This window comes from Tamandua tetradactyla, chromosome 9 (genome assembly GCF_023851605.1).
Source record: "Tamandua tetradactyla isolate mTamTet1 chromosome 9, mTamTet1.pri, whole genome shotgun sequence".
Taxonomy (NCBI): domain Eukaryota; kingdom Metazoa; phylum Chordata; class Mammalia; order Pilosa; family Myrmecophagidae; genus Tamandua; species Tamandua tetradactyla.
The window spans coordinates 17,192,808-17,219,745 of record NC_135335.1 but is presented as its reverse complement, the minus strand read 5'-3'; the positions used below and the strand labels follow the sequence as shown (position 1 = coordinate 17,219,745).

The 26,938-nt window shown below is 35.5% G+C and overlaps 1 protein-coding gene, 1 long non-coding RNA gene and 1 other non-coding gene across 8 annotated transcripts in view; 2 read left to right on the top strand and 1 right to left on the bottom strand.

Moving 5' to 3' along the window:
• The window catches only part of LOC143646803 (uncharacterized), a 168,994-nt gene extending 144,853 nt beyond the window's left edge, over positions 1-24,141 (bottom strand). For 3 of the 6 annotated variants that reach the window (XR_013157636.1, XR_013157637.1, XM_077116157.1), the window contains exons 1-3: positions 24,033-24,141; positions 21,199-21,281; positions 7,696-7,906 (exon numbers count right to left, since the gene is read on the bottom strand). The gene's annotated coding sequence lies outside the window, so the exon portion shown is untranslated. Of the gene's footprint in view, positions 1-7,695; positions 7,907-21,198; positions 21,282-21,685; positions 21,899-24,032 lie in introns of all 6 variants that reach the window. The other 3 variants (XM_077116159.1, XM_077116158.1, XM_077116160.1) reach the window with 3 other exon arrangements.
• Positions 15,542-15,647, top strand: LOC143647447 (U6 spliceosomal RNA). The gene has a single exon (XR_013158075.1). It is a non-coding gene; the product is annotated as a U6 spliceosomal RNA (small nuclear RNA).
• A 91-nt stretch (positions 24,142-24,232) lies between the features above and the next one.
• LOC143646801 (uncharacterized) overlaps positions 24,233-26,938 on the top strand; it is a 76,403-nt gene continuing 73,697 nt past the window's right edge. The window contains exon 1 of the long non-coding RNA XR_013157635.1: positions 24,233-24,370. This is a non-coding gene — a long non-coding RNA (uncharacterized LOC143646801). The remainder of the gene's footprint in view (positions 24,371-26,938) is intronic.

Here is a 26,938-nt window from a genome sequence, read left to right as displayed (position 1 = left end):
AGAACTCTTTTTAGTATTTCTTGTAGGGCTGGTCTTTTGTTGACAAATTCTTTCAGGAATTCTTTGCCTGTGAAAAATTTAATCTCTCCCTCAACTTTGAACGACAATTTGGCTGAGTACAGAATTCTTGGCTGGAAGTCTTTCTCTTTCAGGATCTTGAATATATCATACTACTGCCTTCTCACCTCCAGGGTGCTAATTGAGTAGTTTGAACTCAGTATTATTTGATTTCCTTTGTATGTAGTAGATTGTTTTTCTCTTGCTGCTTTCAGGGCTTTCTGCTTATTTTCAACATTTGACAGACTGATTAGTCCATGCCTTGAGGAAGACCTATTTGGATTTATTCTGTTTGGAGTTCTTTGGGTTTCTTTGACTTGTTTATTTATGTCCTTTATGAAGGTTGGGAAATTTTCCCCTTTTATATCTTCAACTACACTTCTTGGCCCTTTACTCCTCTCTTCTCCTTCTGGGACACCAATGAGTCTTATATTTGTATGCTTTGTTTTGTCTGTCATTTCCCTGAGTTCCCATTCAATTTTTTCCATCTTTTTTTGCCATTTGCTGTTTTGAGCCTTCAAAGCCAATTATCTTGTTCTCTGCATCACTTATTCTTTCTTCTGTCTCTACAAATCTGGTGTTGTGTGCCTCTAGTATGTTTGTTATTTGGTCAACAATGTCTTTAATCTCTGTGATTTTCACTATTTTTTATTTATCTTTCAAATTCCTCTTTGTGCTCTTCAACTGTCTTCTTGATTGCCTTTATGCCATTTGACATCCCACTTATTTTATTAAGTAGATTTATATGGACATCTTTGATTAGTTGTTCCAATGTCTGTATCTCCTCTGGTGTTTTAATTTGATCATTAGACAGGGCAATATCTGTCTCCATTGTGATATGCTTAGTTATCTTCTATTGTCTTCATGGCATATAAATATCTTGATTGATTTACTTTGGAATTTGATTTCTTTCAGTACTCTAAGGCCTTGTGTATGTGGGATGGCTGTACAGCTGGGAGTAGGGCATGGTGATTTGTTTCAGGGCATATATGGGTGCAGGCTGGGGATGTTAGGCTGATGCTTGTGAACATGGACACCCAGCAGCCAGGGTTGATGTAGCTGTGCAAGTGCACTGGTCTGGAGGGTGTAATCCTGTTATGTGCTGGTCTAAGGTATGGGGTGTTTGTGCACATGCATAGAGCTGTAGCAGCAGGTTGGCATTATGCCTTCATAGTTTGGGGGTAGATGTGATCCAGCTGCACAGGTTGGTACTTTCTCAAAGTTGGGAAGTGAGTCTGAGGTCTATGTGCATGCATGGTTCTATAAAGTGTGGTGCCCAGAGCAGAATGATGTGATTGGGGGCCCATGCACATACATGGGCCTGGGAATGCTGAAAAGTATGTGCTGAGCTCAGGGAGCGCAGGATGAGGCTGTGTAGCACTATGTGCATTGGGCAAGTGTAGCCTAGATATGGGGGCTAGTGCCAGCAACATTTATGCACTGACAACAGCCTGTAGGGAACAGTGAAGGGGAGGTAGTGCTCTGGAGGGTGCACAACAGGTGAATTGGGCTGCACTTGCAGTGCAGATGTGGGACAGGTACGTGCACTGGGGGCTGGGGATAAGGGGGTGCCTGGAGCATGGGGAATGGGAGCAAGTGACAGGGTTAAGGTGTGTGGTGTGTGAGATGAGCCTGTCATAGGGCTGCACTGGTGGGGGTAGCATGCCCAAGAAAAATGGCCTGGCTTACTTCCTAGTCCTGTTTTCCTGTCCTTGTACTCCTGCTGGCTCCATGCCTCCATGCCTTCATGCAAGCTCCAGCTTTCTGCTTCTCAGTTCCTCAGCCTCTGCAACCAGGGCTGCCACATGTGTTGCAGAATACTCTTCCAGGTCAGCCACACTCCGAAATTGCCACCTTAATCACCTTCCTGTCTTTTCTCTAACTTTTCATTGGAGCAGGGCTAATCTTGAGCTACTCTTGTTAGCCATCTTCCTGGAAGTCTCCTCCTGTCCATTTTTTTTATTTACTTTTTTTTGGGCATGGGAAGGCTCTGGTAATCAAACCCAGGTCTTCAGCATGGCAGGAGAGAACTCTGCCACTGAGCCACCATTGCTCACCCTGTCCATTGTTTTTTACATTCAAGAATGCTGTGATGTGATTTACAGAGAAAACATATATCTTAAATTAGCTTCATCTGGGCATGAGTTATTGGGCTGTTGGCCATGAATACAACAGTAATGAATCAGCAACATATATTAAGTAAGAAGTATTTAAAAAGAAACACAGAGGCCCTATATTCCACACTCACAGGCACCAGCATCACATCCCAAACCTGTGCCTTATACCTGCCCTGCAACCTATCACTTTTGCCCTGCCCTACCATACACCCCACATCCTGTTCCACATCCATTCAACAAATAAAATATTTAGAGGACTGAAGGAAATCCAAGGTGACCTTGTCAAGATATGTACATGCCTCAAAGGCACAGAAGATCACTGACAATATCAAGAGATAGACAAGTGCAGCCCAGCTTAATAAGTGAATTAGAACACTAGAGGAAACAAAGACACTGAAAGAACTGATCAAAGATAATCATTAACTCTGCTAAATGAAATCAATGGGGTGGCTAATGACATAAAAGAGATCAAGAAGACATTAGAAGAGCATAAAGTAGAATTTGAAATAATAAATAGAAAAACAGCAGTTAATCACAGAGATTAAAGATGCTATTCGACCAAATAAAAAATATATTAGGGACATACAAAAGCAGATCTGAAGAGGCAGAAGAAGAAAGAGTGAACTAGAGGACAGGACAGCTGATTTTAAGCACACAAAAGAGTAAATGGTCAAAAAGATGGAAAATTTTGAATTGGAACTCAGGAAAATGATGGATGAAACAAAGTGCACAAATAAAGGAATCATTAGTGTTCCAGAGGGAGAAGAGAAGAGTTAAGGGCTAGGAAAATTAATTGAGGATATAATGGGGAAAAATGTCACAGGTTACAAATAGACATAAAGGATATAAATATGTGAATCAAGGAAGCTCAATGAACTTCAAATAGAATAAACCCAAATAGGTCTTCCCAAGATACATACTGATTAGTCTGTCCAATTTTGATGAGAAGCAGAAAATGCAGTAAGAGAAAAACAATCTACTGCATGTAAGAGAAACCACATAAAACTGCATTCAGGCTACTCCACTGGCATTATTGAGATGAGAAGGCAGTGGTGTCATATGCTTAAGATCCTGAAAGAGAAAGAATCCCAGCCAAGAATTTTGTACAAGCCAAATTGTCCTCCAAAACTAAGGGAGAGATTAAAATTTTCACAGACAAACAAATCCTGAGAGAATTTGTAAAAAAAGAGACCAGTGCTACAAGAAATACTAAAGCGATTTCTGCTGGCTAAAAAAATACACAGGAAAAGGAGATATGGAGGAGGGCACTGAATTGAAGAGTAAACTAAAGGATATAAAAAAGAAAAATGGGAAAAATATACAGATCTGAGAAATAAATTCCAAAGGATAAGATGGTGGATTTAAGAAACACCTTTACAGTAATAACTTTGAATGTTAATGGGCTAAATTTACCAACTAAAAGACAGATACACAGAAAGGATTAAGAAATATAATCCAACTATATGCTGCTTATAAGAGACTCATCTTGGACAAAAGTATACAAATAGATTGCAAGTGAAAGGATAGGGAAAGAAGTTTCACATAAGCTGTAACCAAAAGAAAGCAAGAGTAGCTATAATAATATCAGACCAAATAGACTTCAAATGTAAAGACATCCTAAGAGACAAAGAAGGACACTACATTTTAGTAAAGGGACAAAGAAGAAATAACAATCTTAAATGTCTGTTCCCAATCAAGGAGCTCCAAAATGTATGAGACAAACATTGGCAAAACTGAAGGTAGTGATAGATATTTCAGCAATAAAAGTAGGAAAATTCAATACAACACTCTCCTCTATAGAGAGAAAAATCAAACAGTGGTCAAGGAGGAAATAGAGAACTTAAACTGATAAATGTATTAGACCAAATAGTCACATATAGGTAATTACACCCCAAAACACAAGGGTATACATACTTCTGTAGTGCTCTGGAACATTATCCAATATAGATCATGTGCTGGGGCACAAAACAATCTTCATAAATTTAAAAACATTGAAATTATTCAAATAATTTTCTCTGATCACAATGGAATGAAGCAGGAAATCAATAACCTCCAAAGAACAAGAACTTTTACAAATATATAGAGATTAAATAACACACTCTAAATAACCAGTGGGTCAAAGAAGAAATTGCTAGAGAAATTAGTAGCTATTGGAGATGAATTAAAATGAGAATACAACATATTAGAACTTATGGGATGCAGCAAAGGCTGTGTTGAGGGGAATATTTATTGCTCTAAATGTCTATATTAAAAAAGGAGAAAGAGCAACAATCGAGGACTTAACTGCTCACATGGAGGAACTTGAGAGTGAAAAGCAAACTAAACTCAAAGCAAATAAAATAAGAGAAATACAATAATTAAGCAGAGATAAATGAATGGGAGAACAAAAGATGAATAGAAAGAGTCAATAAAAACAAAAGTTGGTTCTTAGAGAAATTCAATAAAATCAATGGGCCATTAGTAAGACTGACAAAGAAAAAAGAGAAAGAGGATGCAAGTAAAGAAAATCAGAAATGAGAGGGCAGTTGTTACCACAGACCCTGTAGAAATAAAAAAAAATCATAAGAGGATACCATGAACAACTACACATCAACAAACTAAACAATGTGGATGAAATGGACAAATTCCTGGAAACATAAAAACAAACTATAGTAAATCAAGAACAAATAGAAGATGTCAAAAAAGGAATCAAAAGTAAAGAGCTTCTATCAGTCATCAAAAATCTTCCTAGAAAGTAAATCCCAGGACCAGATGACTTCACAGGGAGTTCTAGCAAACATTCCAAAAAGAACTAACATCAATTCTACTCAAACTTCTCCTAAAAATTGAGGAAAAAGGAACACTACTTAACTCATTTTATGACACTAACATCACTTTAATACCAAAACCAGGTTAAGATGTTATAAGAAAGGAAAACTAAAGGCCAATCTCCCTAATGAACATAGAAGCAAAAATTCTAAATAAAATACTACCAAATCAATTCCAATAGCACATTAAAAGAATTATACACTTCAATCAAGTGGATTTTATACTAGGAATGTAAGGATGGCAAGAAAATATAATACATCATGCTAAGAAATTCAAAGGGAAAATCACGTGATCATCTTGATTGGTGCAGAGAAAGATTTTGACAAAATTAAACATCCTTTTCTGATAAAAACACTCCAAAACATTGGAATCAAAGGTAACTTCCTCGGTATGATAAAGGGCATATATGAAAAACCCATAAACAGTATCATATTCTATGGTGGGAGACTGGAAGCTTGCCCCCTAAGATTGGAAATGAGACAAGGATGCCCTTGGTTACCACTATTATTCAACATTGTTCTAGCTAGATCAATCAGGCAGGAAAAAGAAATAAAGGGCATCCAAAGTGGGAAGGAAGAAGTAAAACTTTCATTGCTTGCTGATGACATGATACTGTATTTGGAAAATCCTTAGAAATCTACAGCAAAGTTACTTGAGCTAGTAAACAAATTCAGCAAGGTGACAGCATATAAAATTAGTGTGCAAAAATCCATAACTTCTCTATACATAAACAATGACCTAACTGAGGAGTCAGTGAAGGAAAAAATCCATTCAAAATAGCAGCTAAAGGAATAAAATATCTAGGAATGATCTTAACTATGGGTAGAAAGCACTTGTAAACAGAAAACTACATAATTTTGCTAAATGAAGTAAAAGAAGATCTAAATATGTGGAAAGATATTCCCTGCTCAAGAACAAAATTATTTAATATAGTTAGCTTATCAGTTCTACCCAGGCTTATCTACAGATTCAGTGTAATACCAATGAAAATTCCAACAACCTACATTGAAGATTTGGAAAAGCTAGTTAGCAAATTCATCTGAAAGGGAAAGAGATCTTGCATAACTAACAGTATCCTAAAAAATGAGTGAAGTGGGAAAATTAACACTTCCTGATTCTGAAGTTTATTATAAAGCCACAGTGGTCAAAAGAGCAGGGTAGTGGCACAAACATAGAACTATCGAGCAAAGGAAATGAATTGAGAATGCAATAATAGACCACCAAATCTACAGTGAACTGATCTTCAACAAGGCCTCCAAATCCACTGAACCAGGAAAAAAGAATCTTTTCAATAAAGGGCCATGGGTGAACTGGATATCAATAGCCAGAAAAAAAAAGAAGAAAAAAGAAAGAAAAAGGACCTTTACCTTACAACCTATACAAAAATTAACTCAAAGTGGATCAAAATAATAGAACAAGTATCATAAAGCTCTTAGAAGAAAATGTAAGGAAACATCTTCAAGGAGGAAGCATTCTAAAATTTACACCAAAAGCAAAAGCAACAAAAGAAAAAAATAGATAAATTGGACTCCTCAAAATCAAAGGCATTTATTTGTACCTCATAATAATTTGTCAAAAAGGTAATGAAAAACTCAATGGGAGAAAATATTTGGAAATCCCACATCAGATAAATGTTTTATATTCTGTGTACCTAAAGAAAACATAGAACTCAACAACAAAAGAACAAACAACCCAATAGTTAAATGGATTAAAGACATGAATAGTAATTTTTCTAAAGAGCAAATACAGATGGAAAAAAAGTACATGAAGAGATGATCATTTTCATTAGCTTTAATGGAAATGCAGAAAAAGACTACAATAGGGTACCACCTCACCCTTATAAGAATGGCTGCTATTAAACAAACAGCAAATTACAAATGTTGGTGAGGAAGTAGAGAAATTGGCAGCTTATGCACTGCTGGTGGGAATATATAATGGTATAGCCACTATAGAAGACAGTTTGGTGGTTTCTTTGCAGACTAAGTATCAAGTTCCCATATGACATGGTAATACCACTACCTGGTATATACTCGGAAGATCTGAAAGCAGTGACAGAAACGATCATTTTCACACCATAAAGACATTATTGACAATCACTAAAAGATGGAAACAATCCAAGTGCCCATCAATGGATGAGTGGATTAACAAAGTGTGGTACAAATATATGATGGAATATTATGCAGCAATAAGATGAAATGACATCCTGAGCCACATTACAAATGGATGAGCCTTGAAGACATAATGCTGAGTGAAATAAGCCAGATACATAAGCATATATACTGTATGAATCCATTTTATGACTATAGAAAAAGTCACGATTTCTAGTGGCACAGTTTGACCCATGGATCATCAGAATCTCTATGGAGTGGAATCACTTTATCACAGACTATGTATTTTCAGCTTTAGAAGATACTACCAGTTTATCAAGTTGATTATATCAGTTTGCCTCTCACCAACAGTGTAAGAGGGCTCTCTACATTCTCTGCAACACTAAATATTGTCAATTGGGAATTTTCAGGCACTCTGGTGGGTGATTGGAGATAGCTCATTGTTCTAGTTTGCCAGCTACTGGAAGGTGACATACCACAAATAGAGTGGCTTTTAAAAGGGGGGATTTATTAAGTTGCAAGTTTACAGTTCTAAGGCTGTGAAAATGTCCAAATTTAAGCAAATCTATAAAAATGTCCAAATTAGGGCAACAACAAGAGGTTACCTTTACTCAAGAAATGTCAATGGAGTTCAGGCTTTCTCTCTCAACTGGAAAGGCACATGGTGAAGATGGACATGCCTGCTGACTTTCTCTCCAGGCTTCTTTATTGATGAGCTCTCCCAGGGGTGCTTCCTTCTTCATCTCCAAAGTTGACTTTGAGTGCTCATGGTTCTCATGGCTCTGTTGTTTTGTGACTCTTTCCAAAATGTTTCCTCTGTTAAAGGATTTCAATAAACAAATCAAAACCCACTTTCAATAGGTGGAGTCATATCTCCCTATAATCAAAGGTTAATACTCACAATAGGTGTGTCACATGTAATCTAATCAAGTTCCCAACCTACAGTATTGAATAGGAATGAAAAGAAATGGCAGTTTCCACAAGATGGATCAATATTGATACAAGGCTTTTCCTTAGAAAATAATCCTTTCAAACCAAAACATTCGTGATATTTGGTTTGTGTTTCATTAATGGCTACCAATGTTGAACAATTTTATATGCTTTTTGACTAGATAATACCTTTTCAAAAGTGCCACCTTGAACCTTTTCCCATTTGTATCTGGGTTGTCTCTTTTTCTTATTGTTTGTAAGAATTTTAAAAATAAATTCTCATCCTTTTAAAATAAATGTTGCTCCTTTGGTATTTGTAGTATATATATCATCTGTCTAATGTAAGTATTTTCCTCTATTCCTCCTTCCTCTATTGCTTTTCAATTTAATTTTTCTTAATGGTTTTAATGGGAAGGGAAGATATTTTTAATTTTAATGAAGTCAGTTTAGTAATCATTGATATTATAGGTAGCTCTTTTGTGTCCTGTTTAATAAACTGTTGCATATACTAGGGTCTTTGATTTATTTTCCAATTTTATATTCTACAACATATATTTAAGTCTATGGTTCACTGCGAATTGATTTTTGTATATGGCCTGAGATAGGAGGCAAGGTTCATTTTATTTTCCATATGCATATCCTGTTCATTCAATATCATTTATTGAAGAAGGAAAAACATCCTCTGTCATTGTATTGCTATGGCACCATGTCATAAATCAGGTGGTGAGAAATGTATATGGATCTGTCTCTGGACTTTTATTCTGCTTGTAATGTCAATTTATCCATTCTTAGCCCAAGAAAATGGTTTTAATTGCTGTGGTTTTAAATTAAGTTTTGATATGTGGAAGTGTACAGCCTCCAACTTTGTTCTTCATAAAGATTTTCTTCACTATTCTTAGAGCATTGTATTCTTTGTATTTATATATGAATTTTAGAATCAATTTGTCAATTTTTTGAACAAAAACAGTGTTGGAATTTTAATAAGATTGTGTTGGGTCTGTGGATCAGTTTGGGGAGAATTGAGAAACATTTTAACGTTGAACTTTTCTTTCCATAGACATTTTACAGTTTGCCATTATATAAGCATTTAGTTTTGCACAAAATATTTTATAGCTTTCTATGGAGTGGCCTTATAATATTTTATTATATTTTTGCTTAACCATTATTTCTCATGATGGCACAAGTGGCATCTTTTGTAAATTTTGTTTTCTAATTTGGTAGGGTTGATTACCAAATTTTACTAAATTTGATTTACTACTATTGATTACTAAATTAATAAAATTGATTTTTAATATGTTGACATTGCTATACATAGAGGTCCTGCTAAATTAACTATTACTAATTCTAACAGTTCATTTGTAGATTCTTGTGGAATTTCTCAGTGCACAATCCTGTCATCTACAAAGAATAAGAGTTTTATTTCTTCTTTCATCATAAAAAAGAAACAAAAAATAAATTATAAAGTGAATGGTTGATAGAAATATCATGACAAGAGGCTAGCAGTTACTTAATTCTGTATTTTCCCTATAAGCAATTTTTCAACAGGTGTTAATTCAATGTTCACAATTACTTTATAGAACCTAACTACTAAAAATATGAGAATCAACTACATCTCTTAGTATAATTACATCAGATTCCCGGAAGGATGGATTTAATTGTTGGCCAAGATCACATTGCTTTTGGAAGCTGAGAAGGCTGTGGGAGAAATTGATAATAGACTCAAGCTAAATACCATTTAAGTGAACCTACCACTCATCTAACCCTAATTTAGATACAAAGCATATATCCTACCTTCGCTTAGGCCATGTGTCTACAATAACAACAACATGCCTGGTGGATTAGACAACATTATCCCAGAGACAGAAAGGACTCTAGGGAAAGAAAGGTGCTGATCTAGCCATTGGTGTTCTTTGAATGGTGAGCAGCATTCATTCACTAGAAGATTTATTAGTCAGAAGATTTATAAGCTATAACAACAATAGAGGGATTTTCTCTTCCAAGAGGAAGGCAAAGGATGAGAGTAAGTCTGAAAAGATGATAAGGTTTTAGTGAAGTGGATCAAACAGACTCAATAAATAATGCTGAATAATGCTAGGACCTAGTGCTTTGGAAGGGTATGCACCCTGAATTAATAGAACTTCCTGACTCTTTTGAAATATATAAGGCCAAAGTAGCCATGGATAGTGGCATTATGTCCTAGATTCTGTGGCTCAAGGGGCTCATCTATGTGAATCTCATGGACTTCCAAACCTATACAATTATCTGAGGACACTTCTTATATCAATGCACTAATAGTATCCTCATCTCAAGAATAGAAAAAATAAGACACATCCTTTAATATAGTCAGAAGTTACAGGACTATCTAAAAAATATCCATGTTCTCCCTGTAGGCAGACAACCAATGGACAAAACAATCAATGAAAACCCGTCCCTGTATAAGTCCATGAACTGAGGCATGATAACTGACACTTCCCCAAATGACTTGGAATCCAGTAATAACTATCAAAAGCAGCTTCAATGATACCTGTCCCAATAATATGTGTTCTATGTAATCATATCTGTTATAATAGCTGATTCTGTTTGAAAGACATATTGAGCACCTCTGTGAATATTAGTTTTTTCTTTTGCAATGAAGTGAATTGCACCATGAACATACTGAAATAAGTGTTACAGTATAATATACATGTATGCATGTGTGTGTATATATATACATACATACATGTACACCTATGAATCAACTATCATATGACAAAAGAATAAAAATCATAAGTTACCAGAGGATGGGATGGGGATAGGGAACTGGGTAAAAAGGCTTAAAAGACAAAAAAATCCTATTTAGAATAATATCAGTGTTGTGATAATGGATTGGGGTTTTGAAATCATAACATTGAAAATGTAATTAAGAGCACTGAAATATGTATTTGAATGTGATTAAAATAGTAAATGTTAGCTTTTATATATGGTAACAGAATAAAGTTTTTAAAAAGTTCCATACAACTACATTGCACAAATAGGGAACCCTAAGTTAAACCATGGACTATAGTTAATAAAGCAATTATTAAAAAAATGTGCTATCATCACTTATAACAAATTTTTAACAATAATATAAGTGCTAATATTAGTATGGTATATGGGAATCTTGTGTTTTTGGCATGATCATTCTCTAAACCCACAAATTCCCTAATCAGGAAAAAAAGATATGCAAAAAAATTCTCATATGATAACAGTGATAGTGATGATTAAATGGGTTGGAGATAGGGTAAAACCTTCTCAAGATCAATACTGATATAAAATGTCTTGCATTAGGGAAAACTGAATTTACCTTACAATCAGTTAATTTTCATATTGAATAATTCTTCACAGTTTATTACAAGGTTCACATAGTGGTAGATCAAGAGGAAAATGAGTAATCAAATTAATCTGAATATTAAAATGTACTTAATGTTTTTATATGATGGGTTAGTTGTTTCTTTAAGTATATCCCTACCCATCCCAGGATCTTTCAAATGTTAAACATATCCATTTTGACACTGTTGCTTTATGTGTTATAATGACACACTAAATGTAGATGCTGAGAAAAAATCTGATCATTTTACTGTAAGAAAATCTAGACCAAGAGCTGTGGAGCTGAACTCTACAGTAATAGGTTAACTCAGAAGAATAAGGATAATGAGCTCTCCACATTCCAAAGGCCTACAGGACTGACTGTTGATTGTGAGAAATATCCTCTGAGTTCTTGGTCCAACCAGCACAATAACAGTGACCTGTATACCTTGTGTCACTCCAGATAGTTTATAATAAGAAAGCGATTTTGTGAATAGTTGTTTTTGAATGCATGGGGCTTTGGACCACACAGTATCAGTTTGACCTCAGGGATGGGGTAACTGGAGTCTGAATAGCTGTGGTCAATCACATCTGTGTTGCATGCCTATGTGACTAATCACCAATAAAATTACTTTGAAATTTTACTGTGGTAAAATTTCAGTGAGGTTCACTGATTAGTCCTACTCTGACATGTTGATGTTATACATTGTCAATGGATAAATTACACCCATCCATGCAACTACACTGGGAGAGGACAACTGACACCTTGCACCTCCTTTCTTCTGAACTTCACCCAACACATCTTTTCCTTTTGCTGATTTGAGCTTTTCATTTCACTATAATAAACTAAAAATATGAGCATAAAGTTGGGCCACTGGCAGCATCAATTTCAATTCTTTAGCTTTATTATTGTTGAAATGTAACAACATGTGTGTGTGCGTGATTTTTTTTGTGTGTTTTATGTACATATGCCTGGTAGTTGCTGGCTATTGATTTTCTTTACAAAGTGCAGAATGTTTCTAAGTGAAAATAAGTCATCATTTTTTAAAAATTGTGTCTTAATATAGGAAGGAAAGTCTCCCTGGCAATGTGGGATATGACTCCCAGGGATGAACCTAGCCCTGGCACTGTGGGATTAACAAAAATAAATACAGTATCAGTGGCTTAGAGAATTCAAATAGATCATGAGACTGTTCTGGAGGCTACCCTTATGCAAGCTTCAGCTAGATATTGTTATTTCTCATCATATGCCAAATTCCAACCAAAACCATTCCTGCCAATATTAAAGAACACTTAGGATTTTATCTGAGCTTCTAGAAAGTTTTCATGCACTATGATCACTTTTCAGAAACCTGCAACCTCCAGATCAGTTCCTAGGCCAGATGAGCCCTGAAAACAAGAGAGGCCAGCCTCTCCAGAACATCAAATAGTTCCATCTCATATCTTATATTATCAACAGTGCTTTCAACATGAAAAAGTTATAATGGGCATAGCCAAAATACCCCTAAATGTTGGCAGAAATGTCAAAGAAGAAGGTGGAGCTATAACAGAAAAGATAAGATGAGTATGACTGCTGAATCATTATATCAATATTCCTTTTAGTCTTCAGTGTCTTGGAAAAGCTAGAAGAAAAAACTCAAAATTGTGGAACTATAATCCAGATCAAATTCTGAATTCCATTCTATGATTAATTGTTGTGGTGTGCTTTCAAATTTATTGCTTTTTTGTGTACATGTTATTTTTTACAATATAAATAAATAAAAAATAAAAATATGACTGAAGTCACATGGATATGGGGAATTGAAAGAATCTATTGCTAATCTGCAAACTGGGAAATTTCTAGGGATTCATTACTGGAACACAGACTTTTAATGAACAAAATCCCATAGAGAATAAATGTCAATAATGGAATGAAATTTGGTAAATGCATATGTTGCTTGCAAAGTTTAATTTATTTGCTAATTTAAAATAATGTCTGATGCTTTAGAAAGCTACCAATGGTAACACTATACAAGATTAAGGCAGAGTACTTTAATAGATAAACTTGTAAGCAGAAAAGCACAACCCTGGTTAAGTGTATAGCTTCTCAGTTATGCAAAAAATGTTAAATTCATGCAGACTATTTAGAGCATTGGAAGTACACAAATATATTTGACCTACCAGTTGCCTCATGACCATTTAATGACTTACATGCTCATGGCCACACAATTTATTGTCCTATCTAAGATATTTCCAATGATGAATGTAAGCTCTGGGATAATATGGGACAATTTCTGATGAGAAATGGGGACACTAATATAATTGGAGGAAATTCTGAAGCACAATAGAATCATCAGTATAATAGAAAGAGACAATGTGGAATGGGGATAATTGTATGGTATTGGAAAATTGTTGAAGAGCATTGAATGTACAAAATATTTTGGAAAAGTTTATTGAATTACTGTGGTGTGGTTATATTAGGAGAAATCTTTTGTTAAGTGAAAGATAATAAAACTAGCCTTGAGACAATTCTAAAGAGGAAAGATGTTACTTGAAACTTTACAATGATGAAGGGAGACTCAGGTATAATATTGGGCACATTCTCACGAGGAAGTTATACTTGTACAATATGGGGAAACTCCCAATTAAGAATATGCTTGCTAGTGTGAAGCTGAGAGCCTTCCTGTAAAGAAAGTATACATATACAGCAGTTATTATTTCTGATGACAATTCAGATTACCAATGCAATATTTGCAAATTACTGATGAAGGATTTAGAGAAATGAAATAATGTTCAGAAATTTGCAAAGACAAATGAAAGTACAGATATAATATTGGGAAATTTCTGATGATGGATGTAAACATTGGAATAATATAGCAAATTTTCAAATAAGCAATGGTGGCAGTGAAACCTCATAGGAACAACTGGTGATATTATGTAATATGGAAATATTATGTTGAGGATTTGTGGCAGTGATATAACATCGGGTTTCTGAAAAGAAATGTGACACTGGTATTTAATGGAGAAACTACTAATGAGGAATGGGGTACTAGTATAATTTGAAGAACTCTTGAAGAAAACTGAAGGCATCAATATAATACTGGAAAATTCATTGTGAGGATTTAGGGTTCTGATAAAACACTGGGTATTTTCACAAAAGAAACTGCAGCATTGACTTAATATTGGGTATTTAATAATACATGGAAGAATATGTATAATTTTGGGAAGCATATTTTGAAGACTGGATGATACTGTTTTAATAATAGAAAAGTTTCTATGAAGTTGGTAGGCACATTTTAATATTTGGAAATTTGGACTACAAATACAATGAGAAACATACAGTACACATAATATTGGGAGATTTTTGAAGGAGAATTGGATATAGGCATGTAGTGAGGATGAAACAATTTTACAAAATTTCCATGAGGAATCCATTCACTTGTATAATATGGGAAATCTGAAGAACTGGGATACTAGTGACATAAGAAGAAACTTCTGAGATTTCTCATAAAGAATGAGGCCATTGGTATAATACTGGGGAAATATATTCCAATGAGGAATTGGGATTCTGATATAATACAGGGAATCTACTAGAGATATTAGGTCACTGAAATAATATTAGGAAACTTCATATGAGTAAATCAGACATTGGTATAATATGGCAGAATACCAGAAATGAATGGTTGCACTATTTTGGGGAGTCTTCTAAGAAATAGGGTCACTGTAATCATATGGAAAAACTTAATAAAAATGAGGCATTGGAATAACATTGAAAAGCATCTGATGAAAATGTGGCAATTATACAATGAGAAAAATTCTGATGATCAATGGTCAACCTGGTGTAATATTGGGAAAATACTGATGTAAAAAGGTTTTCCTTTATAACAGAAATCTTTTAGGAGTGTGGCCTCTGATGCCATTTGGGAAATCTTTCAAAGAGAATGTAGTCGCTTGTATTATATGAGTAGACACACTGATGAATGGGTGCACTTGTCTAATATAGGAAAACTTTTGAAACAGAATAGGAACGCTGATATCACGTGAGTAAACTCCTGATCGATAAAGAGGAAATGGTGTAATAGATTGGACACACTTTGAAGAGGAATGTGGAAGGAACTGTTAAAACAAACAGAGAAACTTCTGGTGAGAAATGAGGGGAGTTCATATAATATTGAGAAAGTTCTGAGAAGAAGTTTCCTAAAGAAATAGGGGCATAGAGTGCTCACTTCAGCAGCACAAATACAACATTGGAATGATACAGAGAAGGTTAGCATGGCCCCTGTGCAAGGATGACATGCAAATTCGTGAAGCATACCACATTTAAAAAAAGAAAAAGAAAGAAATAGGGGCACTGGTATATGATGAGAAAATTCTTATGATATAGTGGAGTTAATTTCATAATGGAAAACTTCTGAAGATGAATAAGGGAACTGGTGTTATATGGACAAAATCTGAAGTATATGGGGATACCAATACAATATTTGGAATTTAAAAAAAGTGGCCTGCCTTAATATTGGGAAACATACAACTAATATCTGGGCAATGGTATTATATGATAAAACTTCTGGTAAGTAATGGAATGGTGTGATATTTGTAGAACTCTGATTATGACTGTGGGTGCAGAAAATAAGAGAATTTTGATACAGACTGGGGTACTGGTATCATATGGAGAAAATCTGATAAGGAATGGGAGCAGCAGCATATTTTTTACAATCTTCTGAAGAGGAATCTTTATGGGGAAGATTCTGATGAGGAAGAGTCCTGGAATAATATTAGCAAATGTCTGAAGAGGAATGTGGGTACTGATAAATGAAGAAATTTGGATTTGTAATGGGGTCAGTGGTGAAATACTGGAAAATATATGATAGAGATTGATGGCATATGTTTAATAATGATAAGTCTCCAACAGAAATTGGAGGAATTACATAATAAATAGAAACTTGTATAAGGAACTATCATATTATGAAAATTCTAATGATGAATGGAAGCACTAAAGTTATATTAGAAAGTATAGATGATGAATGAAGTCAATAGCACTGGAAGAGGTAATTGCAGATAAGGAAATGGCCACTAGTATAATATTGGGAAAATTCTGATGATGAATGGGAGAACTGACATTTTTATTAATGAAGTTGCAATGAAATTGGAAGAAATACTATAATATTGGGAAATTTCTGATGAGGAATCAGGGTACTGATATACTATTAGGGAGGTTCTGATGAGGAATGGGGACAGTACTTAAATATTTAGAACTTCCAGGGGGAAGTGAAGACTCTAGCATTATTTTGGGAAATGAGGAATTGGGACACAAATAATATGGGACAATTCAGATAAGGAAGGAGGATGCTTCTCATGTGAAATGGAGGCACTGTGTATTACTGGTGAATTCTTTATGAGGAGGGGTGACTCTGGTTAATATTATTGGGGATGTCTGATAAAAATATACACTGTGGAAAATATTGGGAAATGTTTGATGAGAATTGAATCTTCTCAAATCTGCTACTATTAGGAAACATGACAAAAATTGCAGTCACTTATTTTTGGAAACATCCTAGTAGAAATAAGGCTAACTTACAATATTAGAGTCTTCTTCATGAGTAATAAGGCTGGTATAAAAAGGGGAATAACAGGAATAAATCAGGAGTCTATGTCAAACTGGGCCATATATACAAATTTCAATAAATACTGTCTTAATTTTAAAGTACAGAAAATTTTGTAATTCTATGAATAGAACAGTGATACAAAATTATTGTTTTGCTGATTTTAATTGAACACAGAGGTAATTTATTTATTTATACACAGTATTGATTTTGCTTTGCACATATCATTGTCATGAAAGAGCATTAAAGAATTAGTCTCTACTAACTTTTGTCTTAATTCTACATTTCCGGGTTTGCTTTTTTTTTTTCTTTTGCATGGACAGGCACCAAGAATCAAACCTGGGTCCCCCACATGGCAGAAGAGAAATCTGTCTGGTGAGCCTCGTGGCCCGCTCTTGGGGTATTTCTTATTCTAAATGTTTTCACTATGATTTTGCTTTACACATATCATTGTTATGAAAGAAGACTAAAGAATTAGTCTCTACTAACTTTTGTCTTAATTCTACATTTTTGGGTGTTTCTTATTATAAATGTTTTCACTATTGCTGCCTTCTAATTATAATTACTTCTTTTCTCCATCAAGTACCTTTCTCTCCTACTACATTCACATGTTCAAATGCTACTATCTTTCACATCCTAATGAACTGCCAGTTCACTCAAGCTACTTATCAACTGGTCATATTTTTCTTAGGCAATATATCTGCTAGTGATGTCTTGTATTACCTTAGGTGGCACTTTTTTTTTCTTGATTTACATAAAATCACACAAAACCTGTAGGGTAAGAATATTTCTGTCATCATCATCAGTGCTTGGTAGTAGAAGAGTGAAAAAAGTTGCAATGAAATGTTTTGTCATATAGAAAACTGATATGACATCAAGGGTTAAACAGGGAATACAAATACATATAATAATTATTAGCAAGTTATATGTGTATCATAAAAAAATTAATGGTAATTACCATAGAACTTAAAATATTGCACCTCTGAGTAATTTTTTCTCAAAGTTTTAATTTATATACTTCTGCTATTTCTCATACCTAATTATTTATTTTTTCTTAATTTCACATGTAAGCACTTCAGTTTTTGAAATAGTTTTGTACATTCATTCTAGTTACCCTCTATAAGTGAGCAATAGTTTCCCAATCTCTGAAGCATAGCTAGCTGAAGTTCTGAGGTAGCATAATTGTAGGTTATAAATACACATACATACATACACAAATACATAATATACATGTATATCTTCTGCAGCTCTATAAACAGTTCAGAAAAATATGTTCACATTATTTGAAACTCCTTGGCCCAGCACTTTAAAAAATTCTCCTGGGAAAGTAAAGTTCTCTACATGTATTGGTATCTCTATGGAATAGTTATATTAATGAGTTTACAAGGCAAAATGTGCAGAATGAGTAAAAACAAGTTTGCTTTTATTCCATTAGTAAAAGTTGCCCCTGAGGGGTCCTGTGCTAATTTAAAAGTCTTGTTTTTCTCAGTGAAGCCTTCTTCCAGGTTTGTGCTGTAATTTACCTGTGTTAGTTTGACTGCACCCCAACCTCAGAAGGGATATGGCTCTGCAGTTACTATGCAAATCCCATCTTCTCAGCTCTGAAGCCTGATCCCACAGGAAAGAAAAATGGATCAAAGTCATGACATTCTCTTCCTTTTTCCTCAGTGTAGGAAATTATACCAGACGAAGGAGATACCTTGTCAAGCAAGGCTTGGGATTGTTAAGGAAAAAGTCACATACCCTAGAAAAGGAGACCAGAGGTCTACAGGAATATTTACTAAATTGCATCTAGATGTTACTCCTGAAGAAAAGATGGCCTTGGCCTTGACCCATAGCAAATGTCTGAGAACTATTTGAAGGATAGATGCTGGGGAAAGTTGGGCAATCTTGTCCACTCAACTAGATTTCATTTAAACATTTTGTTTAAATAAGCCTTAAAGAATTTATATTTACAATTTAATAACGCATAGAATCTCACCAAATTTGCTTGAAAACACCAACACATGGTTTGGTTTCTGTAGTATTCAGTATTTTCTCATCACTTTCCTTAACCATCATTCAATGGCCTTATGTCTACAGTTTTTATTTTTTGCATATTCCCTGAAAAATCTCTCTCTCCCTCTCTTTCCTCTTCCCTTCATCCCCTATGCTGAACCCTTACCTAATACCATGCAGTACTCTAATTATAACATCATTTGAGAGTGCAACAGTATTTGAGAGCCTAGTCTCTTCTTTCCATTTTACATGTACTTCTTTAGGCAGGGTAGACTCTACTGGAACTTCATTCTGTAATTTGAAATTTTCTTCCTTACAATTTTCACCTCTATTAAAAGAACAAATGTCCATGAGTTTTTGGATTGTTGACCCAAGTTGCTGTAGTTTAATAGTATATAACCAATGTTGGTAGATTTTAAAATCATAATAGTTATTGTTCAGAATTTTATTTAATTTACTTTGATCTATTGCAGAAAATAGAGATCATACTGGTACTTGATTGGAATTACAATATATACAAATGGATTTTGCATGAATTCTGAAGTATTTTTGAGATAAGGATTTAAAATCCAGGAGTAGAATCTTATGTTCTACTGATTCACTTAACAAGCTCAATTTTGATATTCCATGTATTTCCATAATTTTATTACAAATGCTTCAATTATTTATAATATCCATGTTTTTCTTAATATTTTTCACTCTCTGATGTTTTGATTATTAAACATAGAGAATGTCAGATTATTTTTTCATTATTATATATTACTCCCTATATTTTAACATATATGTATCAATGCTTTTTTAAACTTTTTGATCCATTATATTTATATATGGTTCATACAAATTTCATACAGTAAAATTTTATATTTATTTCATTCTGAATGTTATACTTGACTAACTGCTACTATTTTTTACAAATATAATTGATATACTAGTTTTAGTAGTATGATTCTTTACTTGTTTTTTCTTTTTTTTAAATTGTTAATTTGATTTTCCTGTATTTATTTTGGCTTGGGGATTTTCTTTGAGGTTTTCCTGTCCTCTTAAATCACATGCTATTTTTAAATTCTTCATTTAATATGACAAATCTATTCACAGCACTTTCACATTCAGAGTTTTCTCTGTACGCTGTCAATTTACTTTAATTATATAAAGTGAGTCCAACTCTGGCACTAATTTACATAAGTAGAGAAGTATTGTAACATACATTGTGGCTAAGGCAAGAAATTAATATCTACTGCAACCACACAAATTTATGGACACATGGTGAAATAATCAACAAAACGCTATTGGATTGCTCTAGAATTCATTCTCTAAATAATAAGACTTTTCAAAATTTAATCCATTGCATAACTATTTCCTTTAGCTATTTATTATTTTATCATTTAAAAGTTCTATTTAATAAGATTAATCTACATTGACTACAATAAACATTAACAAAAATATTAGTAAAAATTTAAATTCTGTAGGGATGACTGCTTTTAGTATCTAAAGAATGAAATGTAAATTAATTGTGATCTCTACATTCCAGCAAGGGGTATTTTTTACAGTGTACTCTCTACTCTAAATAGATAAAAAATAGAGGTAAAGTTGTATAGACCAATTAATCTGTGCCTTGAAGATTTAATTAAGGCTTTGTGTTAATTGGATAATATATTAAATATTGATGCATGCCAGTTCACTTAAAAGAAAAAAAAATCACCTATGAAATTCAATAACAATTTATAAAACAAAATATATTAATTGCTTACAATGCATTTGCACCAATAATTATATATATATATATATGGAAATTTTACTTACTGTCTTTTTTACATTTTTGGTAAAAATAAGAATGTTGGGGTTAAAAATAAGTGTGTAAAGGCAATGAGGGTGTTTTTATATATCATTATAATTGAGAACACTGAAGTTCATATATTCTTATCTGGAAAGTTATAAGAAAAATTAAACAGAGCCATATTTTCAGTCATACAATTTATTCTTGGTAGAAATAGAATGAATAAGAGTGTCCAATTCCCTTTATCTTTGAAAATCTTGTTTTACTGAATAATATATCTAACTTATTTTTTTTTTTTGGTTCTCCTAAGAGAATAGATTTCCCACCTAGCATGGAGAGAGAGAATTGGACTATGGTACAAGATATCTTTCTAATTGGGATACCTACCTCTCAAGCACTAGAGTACCTCTGGTTTTTAATTTTTTTATTGACTTATTTGGTGACAGTACTTGGAAACACCCTTATCATAACCCTGATCCTTGTGGATTTCAGGCTTCACTCACCCATGTACTTCTTCCTCAGCAATCTCTCTTTCGGTGAAATTTTAACCACCACCTGTGTTGTTCCCAAGATGCTGGCAGGCTTCCTGTCAGAAAGGAATAGGATCTCATTTAGTGAATGCTTCATCCAATCCTATTTCTTCTTCCTGTCTGGGTGCACTGAGTTTATCCTTTTTGCTGTCATGTCCTATGACCATTATGTGGCCATTTGCAGCTCCCTTCAGTATCCAAAATTATGACCAGCACACTCTGTGCCCGCATTGCCATCCTCTCCTGGGTAGGCAGCTTCCTCCTCATCCTACCATCTACCATCCTTAAAGCAGGACTGCAATACTGTGGCCCCAATGAGATTGATCATTTTTTCTGTGACAGTGCCCCACTCCTCCACTTGGCCTGTGCTGATATATGTGCCATTGAGTTGTTGAATTTCAACAGCTCCCTTGTCCTACTCATCAGCTCCTTCTCACTCACAGTGGTCTCCTATGCTTACATCATTTCCACCATTCTGAAGATACCATTAGGCCAAGGTCAATGCAAAGCCTTTGCCACTTGTGCCTCTCACTTTACTGTGGTCTCCATGGGCTATGGGATCCCCATCTTTGTCTATGTCCATCCCTCCCAGAAGAGCAGCCTGCATCTCAACAAGATCCTCTTTATCCTCTCCAGTGTCATCACACCTCTCTTGAATGCCTTCATCTTCAGTCTATGGAATGAAACCATGAAAGGCGCACTGAAGGATACTTTGTCCAAGGGCCAGGAGTTCCTTAATAGGGTGAGGTCTAAGTAATGGACTATTGAAGAATCATCTCAACCATGGGGATACTCAGTATTACTGAGAATCAGTCCAGGACTTGATACTGTAAATGGGGGAATGCTGTAGTATATCTTCATATCATTTCCAATCATAAAAATTATAGTTAGACTGGATTCATTTACATCTGATGCTTTAGGTATTTAAATACTATAATGTTCTGGTGGTAAATATAGAATTTAATATATATTTTGGAAACAGTGCTATTGGTTAAAGAAGGACAAAGTAGTAGTAGAGTAATATAGGGGTATGTGTTACTTGGTTGAGTTTGTATATACCAAATTTGGAAAGAAGAAACAATGCAGCAGTCTGGCTGGTAATAAAGGACACACATTCACATACACATCTATGATAAAACATAATCACAGGATCTATTCTCTAGTACTTGAAGTCCAATAGTAACTTATTGTTGCCTATCATTGAGGTCACTACCTTTTTAATTAACTACATTATCTAAATGTATTGGCTACATTTATTTATCACATACATATTCATGGATTGTTCTTTAGCATTTCAGTTCCCTTTTATATCAGTTCATTTTATTTTTCATTAAGCACTTAGTTCCTTCCATTTGTCAAAGAAAATTTGATTCTTCAATTAATTTGACATTTACTTGTATTATAAACTTCACCACATTAGAGGTGTAAGAAATAACCAAATCAATTATCACTAATCCAACCCTGTACCCTTGCCCTTGTGAATTTCTATTGTACTTTAAAATAATTGTTTTGCTTTTATTATTCTCTCAAAATACAATTTCTATATCAAGAAGACATTGCCTTTCTTATAACAGGCTTCATCCTTATTAATGGATAAGAATACAAAAGGGAAACAACTGCTACCTGGCATTTTTGTCATCTTTTCATTCAGTTTTTTCTTTGCCTCAGAAGTTTTTCAGATTCCCAGCACATTCACCTTGCTCACTGGTTGATAACATAAAGTCAGCCCCTGAGTTTCATATGCACAATTATTAATGAGGAAGGATTATGTCAGTCCAAGCATTAAATATCCCAGGGACATGATTTAATTATTTTGATTTAGCTATTTGCCTTTCCCACGATGAATCAAATGTAGCCAGGACTTTCATATAATGGTAGGTATCTGTGTGTATTTGAGAAAAACTAAGATCCAAGATGAATAGAGATTAATGTGGGAGAGCATCTGTCAATATTATGCATATTCATCCATGTATAGAGAATGAGATTTCACCAGCCAGAGGGATCGATGTTGATTACTAAAGTGAAGTTGAGTTGGTGGTGTATAATGAAGGCAATGAGGACTAAGTCTAAACAAGGAGATTCACTGAATAGCATCAACCACTTAGTAAATTTATTTAAAAAGTCACTGAAGAACTATATACCAAATATACAAATAAATAAGCAAAATCTAAACAAACAATGAAAACAAAACAAGGATTTGGATACTGGAAGAATGAAAATTGATGCAAACGATACATGGGGTGTGTGCATCAGGCAAGAGAATCCACTGCTTTTGTCTAGTAACACTGCCATCCTGAAAACTGGCTCATGTTCATGTTTGTGTGCTTGCATATATGTATGTACTTACATATATGTATGTGTATATATCCCAATATGGATCAGGCACATTTAAAAATTAATTTTATAATGAAAAATTTAACATTTGTAATAATTTTGTATGAGAAGTAATTCTCTTGTTGGCACAAGTAAACTGACAACATAAGTTACTAACCATGAAAAAGACTCAGTATATATTCCGTAGTGAAATGATAGTTACAAAACTTTCTGCCATTACAATAAAAACTGTGTAAAGTTTTTAGAAAGGTGTGCATCTAATATTAAGCTTCTTCCTTTTCTTTTAGGAAGTGGTGTGTATGGCCCTTGTCTTCTGCTCCAGCTCATACGTATTTTCTAGTTTACTGCACTCCCCATGTATTGTTTGCACAATTTTGAAGGACAGCATTCCTAAGATAAAGTCATCTCTCAGAGCGTGTTATTGTTTGCGTGAACTACCAGACAATTTCCAGGTGGTTATTTAAATTACCCACCAACATTCACGGCATCTCCTCAGGGTAGGCCTCTGTCTTCAAAGCCCCGGGTGGGGGGCGTCCCTCGGTCCCAGTCCTCGCTGTGGGTCTCACACCGCCCAGGCCTCCCGCAGACCCCGCTTCAGCGGGACACGCCCCACCCATGCCAACGACTGTGACGTCACCAAAATAGCGCGTGTCCTGTCCCAGGCGCTCTGCGCATGTGCAGCCGCTGCCCGCACTCTGGCTGTCCCCGGCTGTGTCTCCGCAGCAGGTGGTGGAGACTCAGGGTTCCGCTGTGGCGCAGAGGAACGGGCGGTGCTCGGTGTGGGGTGCTAGGGGAGGCCAAGCACCTGCAGGTATGTCTGAGGTCGCTCTGCGGGTGCCAGGCCAAGGCGGGGGGCAGCGGGGTCTCAGCGATGGGGCGGAGATCACCTCCAGGGTCGGAGAAGGGTCAGGTCGCGGCCTTGGGAGGGGCTGGGTCGGGGATCAGGGGAAGGTCGAGGAAGGCATCGGGTGTGGCCTGAGGAGGGCCTTGGGCCGGTTTCGGGAGAGGGTCAGGGGTTGGGAAAGGGTTAGGGTGCAGCCTTGGGAGGACTTCGGGCCAGGGTCAGGGGAGGGTCAAGGAAGGTGTCCGGGTGCGGCTTGGCGAGGGCCTCGGGCCGGGGTCAGGAGAGGGTCATGGAATGTGTCCGCATGACCTGGAAAGAGCCTGGGGAGGAGTCTGAGGAGGGTCTGGACCCTTCCTTCTCTGGAGATTTCGCGCACTGCCCGCCGGCGGGGCAGACAGGTGAAGTCCTGAGGCGGCTCCGAGCAAAGTGGGGAGTCCGCGCGGGGCGTGGACCCCTCCACCCACAGGTCGGGGCGGCGGGTCTGGGTGCTGCGCTTAGACGTCAGGTTTAGCGCCGGAGAGACTTTGGGCCAAAACCAATGTCTGCCAGTAAGTGGGTAGGTGATTCTCTGTAAGCCTCAGAGACTCATCTTTTAATTGAGTCTATTTTATCCCATGTACCACCAACACATAACCTTCGTCATGCTCTGTATTAAATAGGATAGTATATAAAGTGCGATAAATTCTCAGAGGGGAGCTGCTTTTTATTGCAAAGCATAATATTCTCTTCATTATTGGCCCATTTAACCACACAACCATCCTTTGGATCGGTGTCACTGTCTCCGTTTTAATAAAGCAGCTAAAAGTTCAGAAAGAGAAAGTAATTTGCCCAGAATTACCACGTAAGCAGAATATAGGGATTTAGATTTTCTTTGTTATATTCTATAGTCCTTCCCTTTTTCCACACTAAAATGCACAGTCTTTATCCCTGAGCACCCCTGGGTCAGAATTATGGAGTGTAGTGACCTAATTGCCTCCTCAGAACCCAGGGGTCAAAAGGTGAGTTAACTTCCTTCCTCCTTCATCCTCCAACCTGTTCTCAAAGGACAGGTAAAGAGAACCCTATCCTTTTTACAACCCTGTCAGTAAATTGAAACCACAAATTGAGCCCTCAGTGTTAAGTTTTACTGGATAGCTTATTCAGGTCAAGGTCTGAGAGGAAAAATGGGATTTTTATGAAGATGAAAACTGGGACTCATCCATGCCCAGTATTATGAAAGTGATGTAATGCCTCTGACTGGCTGCTGCTATCTGGGTTTCCTATTAATCTTTGTGTAAAAGCCCCAGACTGCTTTCTGCTAATATGTGGATTTCAGGTTCATGGCATCTAGTAGTTTTTGCAACAAATAAGTTACCAAATTGGGATTATGGTGCCCAATTGTTATTTTAGTTATTTGCTGTGAGAAAGAGTTACCATATGACCTAGAAATTCCACTCCTCTATGTTTACCTAAGAAGTAAAAACACATATCCATAAAAAAGTTGTAGAAGAATGCTCATAGCAGTACTATTCATAAGAGCCCCCCAAAAATGGAAACAACCCAAATGTCCGTCAACTGATGAATAGATAAATAAAATGTAGATTATCTATAAAATGGAATATTTTTGGCAATAAAAAGAAATGAAATACCAATAAATGCTACAATAGAGATGAATCTTGAAAACATTATGCTAAATGAAAGAAGCCAGTCAAAAAGGATAACATATTGTATGGTATCATTTATACAAAATGTCTAGAATTGGAAAATTAATACAGGCCAATATTAGAATGGAGGTTGCCTAAGACAGGGGTAGGAAGAGAGAATGGGGAGTGACTGCTGGTGAGTATGGGCTTTCTTTCGGGAGCAGTTAAAATGTTCAAAAATTGATTGTGGTGATGATTGCACAATTCTGTATATATACTAAAAAATACTGAATTGTACACTTTAAGTGGGCAAATTGTAAGGTATGTGAAATACATCTCAGTAAATTTGATGTATATATGTTGTTTTATATATATATATATATATATATATATATATATATATACTTTATATATACATGTAAAGGTTGGCTCAATGTAGGTAACCCTCCATGTCCATACCATGCTCAATCCACAGTGGACTGAAAAATAATCATGAGAAAGCAAAGTTTGCCCTTGGAACAAAAGGGGCTTGTATTATGAATGCAAACATGGGAGATTTCTTCAAGCAATAAAAAGAAACTAGAGGGAAAAAATGAAATTGCAATTTCAAGCTACAGGTTTAAGAAATGCCAGGCACTTTGGTTTGGCCAAGGTAATTCATCCTCAAATATGCTGTGCTCATAGGCTTTGCTAAAATGTTTTCATTTCTATCACAATACTACAGTAGGATGTGGAATTCTGTTGTTTGTGAAATTGATGAGATCAAGAAAACCAGCCCTAGGATGGCCTGGAGGGAAAACATTGGGTCTCTTAATCATATTATTCAAAGGCCCTTTAGATCCTGTAGAGAAGGCAGAGTCACCCAATGAAATGAAGGATAACACAGTGCAAAGAAGTCACATAAAACTAAAAC